The sequence below is a fragment of the Salvelinus sp. IW2-2015 genome, linkage group LG2 (assembly GCF_002910315.2).
Source record: "Salvelinus sp. IW2-2015 linkage group LG2, ASM291031v2, whole genome shotgun sequence".
In the NCBI taxonomy this organism is placed as follows: domain Eukaryota; kingdom Metazoa; phylum Chordata; class Actinopteri; order Salmoniformes; family Salmonidae; genus Salvelinus; species Salvelinus sp. IW2-2015.
In genome coordinates this window covers 4,082,720-4,089,104 of record NC_036839.1, presented here as the reverse complement: position 1 = coordinate 4,089,104, position 6,385 = coordinate 4,082,720, and positions in this window count along the sequence as shown.

Genomic DNA, 6,385 nt, shown 5'->3' with positions numbered 1-6,385 from the left:
CATTATTAGTTACATTGTTTTAGTTTGAACGTGCAGACAGCGGGAACGTTTCCCTAGTCAGCGCCATTATTAGTGAAATGCCCCTTAAAGTGTTGCTCTGTGCTACCCAGTGGGGCGGGGTGGGGGTCCACCCCCCTTTCCCCATGGGCTAGGCCCATCCCATGCCCCCTACCCTCGTGCCTTGAACCTCACGCGCCCACTGCTGTTTCAGTGGATACAGCTGGAGAACTGCAAGGCAATTCCATTGTGCGCCACTCGGGAGCCATGAGCAATATATATTGTCCTGCTAATAACAGGGTTAATAATATATCTGTGAGAATTTCCAAGGGGCTTTTATATAATTCTAAATTAATAGTAATAATAATAATAATCACTTTGTTTAAAAAATTATATTTTGGAGATTATTTCGCTTTCAAATAACGTAAAATGAGCGAGAAAAATGCCATTCTTGAATATTGGGTGAGATATTGTTACTAATTTGTAAATAAAACCAGTTTGTTATTTAGAATTATTTATATCTGTTTTTAGAGGGAGAGAAACCAAAATCTTACAGTCATCTCATGGGTCTCCCAGTCAAGGCTGGCAGGGTTATTGTAGCAACACAGCTTGCAGCATCTGTCAAGGCTGGCAGCATCTGTAGCAACACAGCTTTCACTGCTATGCAGTGTCTTAGACCGTTGCGCCACTCAGGCGCTGTAGAATGTGACTGGTCAGGAGTGGGCTACAGTACTACATTAAGAGCAAAATAAAATAATAAAAACCTTTGTTTTAGTAAGTAATACTGAAGTTGTGCACGGTTATCAGTTTCTATTTAGGTTTATGTCACCCATTCATTGTCAGTTAGAGACACAGTAGGACCCAAAAGCATAATCAGTCCTCAAACTCCCCCTTGCGCTGGTCTGTAGCAATTAAGTAGTGACGCAGGGTACCATACTTAACCACATATTACCTCTAAGTCCCGCAGCATAATCACAAATCTTTTTGGGGAGCAACCACTGTACATCTTTTCAGGGTAACATGAGACATTGTCAACAGAATGTTCTGATAATCCAGTAATCTGGCAGGCGTAAAATGGGCAGTTTTAGTCTGTAATAATTGCATGAACCACTCAGTCATTGCTACAATATATGAACATGCCAAACCGCCTCAGTAACAAAGCGGAGGCAGGAAACCAAACCTCAAATAACAGTGTATAAATAGCCAACTCCGTGGTACTTGGCCTATAGCCAACTCCATGGTACTGTGTCAACATAGCAGACATAAATCCATGATTCTCAGAGACAAAAAGATGGAATGGTTTGGTGTGGTCAGGCAAACCCAAACAGGGGCTCGACAGTAGAGCCTGTTTAACTTAATCAAAGCTGATTCATTCCACCACTTCAGACATTTCCTACTTTCTGCCATGAATACAATCTTGCAGAGGCTGTACTGTCTCCACTTAATCTTTCAACCATGGGTGGCAGTAACCAGCCACTCCCGTCAGTGACATCATATGGTGTTTAGTAACAAGTTTAGACAGGGACTCAAGCATATCTTTGGAGATGGCGTGATCCTTAGAAGTAATGTCATGATCCAAATACTTAACCAAACTTTTACACAACTGCATCTTAGAGGGGGACATTTTGTGTCCATTTTCAGCGAAGAAAATCAACAGTGCCTTAGTATCTTCGTGACAGATCTCCTCCGATAAGGAACAGACCAACAGTTCATCTGCATGAGAAGGGCCACAGTCTGGTTTCTAAACCAGAATGTAATGGTGATCTGTAGGAGGAATGTATATGGTGGAGTCAATTAAGGTTGGATATATAATGTACTGAGTAAAGGAAAGGTAATCACATGGTCGTGGTCACTGATAAGGTTGAAGAGCTGTGGATTAGTGAGGAATGGAGGCCGAGGTCAGGTCACATTAAGGGAGAAGGAACAGTTTATTACCCACATCACTTAACTTCTTGCAAAGCAATAAAGATGTCATGTTTAGAGGGAAGGAAGAGACTTTTGGGGTATATATACTTGTGCTGGTGGAAAAATGCCTTTGTCTGTTCAGCTGTCTGAACTTGGTTTGAGCTTTAATAATCGTCTGTGAGTTTTCCAATGCCTAGCAAAGAAGGACAGCTATTGGTAGATGGGTAAAAATAAAAAGGCAGACATTGACTATCCCTTTGAGCATGGTGAAGTTATTAATTACACTTTGGATGGTGCATCAATACACTCAGTCACTACAAAGATACAGGCGTCCTTCCTAACTCAGTTGCGAGATAGGAAAGAAACTGCTCAGGGATTTCACCATGAGGCAATGGTGACTTTAAAACAGTGACAGAGTTTTAATGGGTGTGATAGGAGACAACTGAGGGTGGATCAACAACATAGTTTATCCACAATACTAACCTAATTGACAGAGTGAAAGAAGGAAGCCTGTACAAAATAAAGATATTCCAAAACATGCATCCTGTTTGCAACAAGGCAAAATTTGGCAAAGCAATTAACTTTGTCCTGAAAATAAGTTTTATGTTTGGGGCAAATCCAATAAAAAACATTACTGAGTACCACTCTCCATATTTTTATGCATATTGGTGGCTGCATCATGTTATGGGTGTGCTTGTAATTGTTAAGGACTTGGGAGTTTTTTAGGATAAAAAATAAACGGAATGAAGCTAAGCACTCGCAAACTCCTAGAGGAAAACCTGGTTCAGTCTGCTTTCCACCAGACACTGGGAGATAAATTCACCTTTCAGCAGGTCAATAGCCTAAAACACTAGGCTAAATCTACACTGGAGTTGCTTACCAAGAAGACAGTGAACGTTTCTGAGTGGCCGAGTTACAGTTATTACTTAAATCTACTTGAAAATCTATGGCTAGACCTGGAAATGGTTGTCTAGCAATGATTAACAACCAATTTGACAGAGTTTGACGAATTTGAAAATAGCCATGGGTAAAGGTTGCACAATCTAGGTGTGGAAAGCTCTTAGAGACTTACACAGAAAGACTCACAGCTGTAATCACTGCTTGTACAAAGCATCAACTCAGGGGTGTGAATACCTATGTAAATTAGATATGTATTTTATTTTCAATACATTTGCAAACATTTAAAAAAACATGTTTTCATTGTGTCATTATGGGGTATTGTGTTTAGATATGGGTGAGACATTTAAAAAAAAAAATACATTTTGAAATCGGGCTGTAACACAAAATCTGGAATAAGTCCAGGGTAATGAATATTTGCACTAATTACAGTGCCTTCAGAAAGTATTCATACCCCTTGACTTATTCCAACATACATTCCACCATACCAGATTTAAATACTGTCAAAAATATTGTCGGAATGAATTCTAATTGATTGTCATAGCCCCAAAAATAAATGTTGATTACATAACTTTTTTCACATGATAGGGTCGTGATAATTTTCTGATATCAAAATGGGATCGTAGGCCTGAAAGATTTGGAACACCTATCCTAATGGCAAAGTCCAGTACAGTGTAATGACCTCTCTCGCCTCCTAGTGTGTAACATTTATATAGTGTAGTCCCCTCTTCATTGTTCCATATGGTGTCTGACTACATTGTGACCTCTCTCCCCTACTCTAGTTACCAGAGATGCTTCACGGCCACAGCGAAGAACATAAGCCCTGCCAGCTGGCCCACTTTGTCCTCTAGAACCTGGGCCTGCTAACTGAGTTCACCATCATGCTGCTCATTTTCATCTTTGAAGACCAGATCCTTATTGACTTTGGCTTCAAGCGGGGGAGGGTTGGAAGAGGGAATCGAAATATGGGGTCATGTGTCAGTACTTGTGCTTCTTGGCCTTAAAAATATATATGTTTTGGTTCTGTGGTGTTCCAGTCTCCTGTATGCATGATGATCGAGCTCTCATTCATGCTCCCCGTACCTCCATTTCATAAATCAGAAGCAGTGGCTTATACATATCTCATGATCATGTAGTCAGATGATGTTTACACTTTTACTCTCCTCTCCCTCCCCTACCCCTCTGTTAGGTTCCTTTCTCTATCCCATGCTGCTTCTGTTTCTGGTGAGCCAAACTGGGGCATGATGCAGCTTAGATGCTGTACTGAAGGAATACCTTAATGGGAGTCTCCCATCAACAAACACCTATCTAGTTGATACTAACACTATTGCTAAGGCCACCTTCCTTTAGGAGATTATCCTACGCAAGTAACACTTTGAATACTCTCCCCATTCCTTTGAAAAATGTCATAGGAAACGAAAAGGCATGTCACAGTCCAATTGGTCTCGAAATACATTTGTCAACAAGATAAGTGCACATATTGTCGGCTCGCATCTGTATCAGCAGATACGTCCCACTGCATTGGAGCTTCTCTCTCAGATAATGGACAGGCAGAGTTCGTCACCGGTCTGTGTAAGATAGATGAAATGGCTGACTCCCAACCTGGAGAACTCAGCCCCAGACTGCTATCCACCGGCTCAGAGAGGCAGCTATCACGGCCCAGCAGCCCTATGCTCATCCATCATAACACAGTGCAATGTGTCATCGTTGACGTCCCCCCTTTCCTAATAATGTGGTGTGTCCCATTATCCATGCTTAGTGCACCTGTGCCGCCTTCCCATTGCCCCAATCTATCATACATTTGGATGTGTGTCCTATCAATGTCTATCGTTTCATGCCGTGGCGGGTGACAGTCTCAGGCAACTGTGGTAGCTTGCCCAAATAACACACTATGACAGTAGAGTAGCTAGGCGCTAGCTAGTCCATAAAACTCGCAAATTGGGAACCACTGCAGTACACCGGATGTGGAGGTCCTGGTCTGGCATGGTTACACGTGGTCTGTGGTTGTGAGGCCCGTTGGACGTACTACCAAATTCTATAAAACAATGGAGGCGGCTTATGGTAGAGAAATTAACATTAAATTCTGGTGGACAGTCCTGCAGTCAGCATTCCAATTGCACAATACAATCTCTCAAAACTTGAGACATCTGTGGCACATTCTAGGAATTGTATGGTCCCCAGCACAAGGTGCACCTGTGTAATGATCATAAAGTTTAATCAGCTTCTTGATATGCCACACCTGTCAGGTGGATGGTTTATCTTGGTAAAGGAGAAACGCTCACTAACAGGGATGTAAACTAATTTGTGAACAAAATTTGTGAGGAATAGGCTGTTTGTGCATATGGAAAATGTGGGTTTTATTTCAGCTCATGAAACATGGGAACAACACTTTACATGTTGCGTTTATATTTTTGTTCAGTATTTGTAGTAATGTATTAGCCTAACTGTACGGTCATTATAGTACTGCATATGACAGTTAATAGCAATATTAGTACACTTTTTCATATTGTCCCTGTCCATACAGCCAGCTGGGTTCTCAGTACATTGCACAGACACAAACAAAGAACCCTCTGGGAAGAAGAAAGGCAATGGTGTATGATTCATGATTAACTACTCATGGTGTGATTGTGATAACGTACAGGAACTCAAGTCCTTTTGTCACCGACCGAGAATACCTCACAATCAAATGCCGACCGTATTACCTCTTCACTTATAGTTACAGCTGGGTATATTCCCCCTAAAGCATATACCACGAAGCCCCTCAAGGAACTACACTGGACTTTGAGCAAACTGGAAACCACATATTTTATTGGATTTTTTGTAGCTGGAGACTTTAGCAAAGCAAATAAGAGACCAGTTTCATGAAACTAGGTGTATGTCTCAGGTCTGTAAAAAAAAATGTAATACATGTTTTTTGGCAGAAATGCCTTCTTGAACATGTCAACTTTCAGGTGCCTTAATACGGCTTGACGTTCCGATAGCGGAACACCTCGACAACATCCGGTGAAATTGCAGAGCGCGAAATTCAAATTAAATTATTAGAAATATTTAACTTTCATAAAATCACAAGTGCAATACAAAATAAAGCTGAAATTCTTGTTAATCCAGCCGCCGTGTCAGATTTCAAAAAGGCTTTACGGCGAAAGCAAACCATGCGATTATCTGAGGACAGCGCCCTGCATACAAATGCATGAAAAACATATTTTAACCAGGGAGGTGCGACACGAAAGTCAGAAATAGCGATATAAAAAATGCCTTACCTTTGATGATCTTCTTCTGTTGGCACTCGAAAAGGTCCCAGTTACATCACAAATGGTTATTTTGTTCGATAATGTCCTTCTTTATATCCATAAAAACCCAGTTTAGCTGGTGCGCTTCAGTCAATAATCCACTCAGTTTCTCTCTGTCAAAATACATACAAAATGAATCACAAACATTACTAATAAACTTTTCCAAACAAGTTAAACAACGTTTATAATCAAACATTAGGTATCCTAATACGCAAATAAACGATAAATTATGTTATTGTTTTTATCGGAGATAAACAAGAAAGAACGCGCTTTCCTCCACACGCTTGGAAACACTA